The sequence below is a fragment of the Arachis ipaensis genome, chromosome B08, assembly GCF_000816755.2.
Source record: "Arachis ipaensis cultivar K30076 chromosome B08, Araip1.1, whole genome shotgun sequence".
Classification (NCBI taxonomy): domain Eukaryota; kingdom Viridiplantae; phylum Streptophyta; class Magnoliopsida; order Fabales; family Fabaceae; genus Arachis; species Arachis ipaensis.
Genome location: NC_029792.2, coordinates 112,703,039 through 112,703,832, shown reverse-complemented (window position 1 = coordinate 112,703,832; position 794 = coordinate 112,703,039).

Here is a 794-nt window from a genome sequence, read left to right as displayed (position 1 = left end):
TTACATAAAGATAATTATAAAATTATGGTAAATATTCACCAAATTATTATACAGTAAGATCCATCACTAAAAACTAATTGATGAACTTAAATAATATAAATATTAAAAAAAATATTAAACTTAATTACAAAAGATTATTACGTTGACAAATCTGATAATAAAAAAATTAAAATGCATTTATCTATAAAAAATAGGTTCTCTTAATACACTGTTCGAACTTAAAAAAATTATTTAAAATTCTCAAACTACTCTTCCTAATCTAATTAACCTAACCATTTTAAAACTCTAACCCTACTCAACTTTCAATTTCTATTTCTCAACCACCACCACTTCAATATCCGTCTCTGCCAACTCTGCATTGTTTTAAATCCCACTGCTTGTTATCGGATTTGTCAAAGGAATCATCAAAGAAGAATTAGTTCTTGAAAAAACACACTTTTTTTGTTCCTTCAAATCTCTTCAATTTACAACATTGTTCCTAAGTTCGTGCTTTGTCTTCTTCTTCGTACAAGGCCGCTAGGAATCTCTTTATTGGTGGATCACCTTATGATCTTAACTCTTTTCTAATTGCATCTTTTTTACTATCTCTAATTCTAATTTTTAATGAATACTACATCGATATTAATTCGATTACTATCAATGACAAATCTGTTAAATTTTCAAGCAAAGAGTTAGAGTTTGAGAATGAAATAAGATTAGAGTTTGGAGATAGTTATGTTAGATTAGAAGGAGGAATAATTTAAAAATTTTAAATAATTTTTTAAAATTTAGAAAATTTGTAAAATACAGCCCAT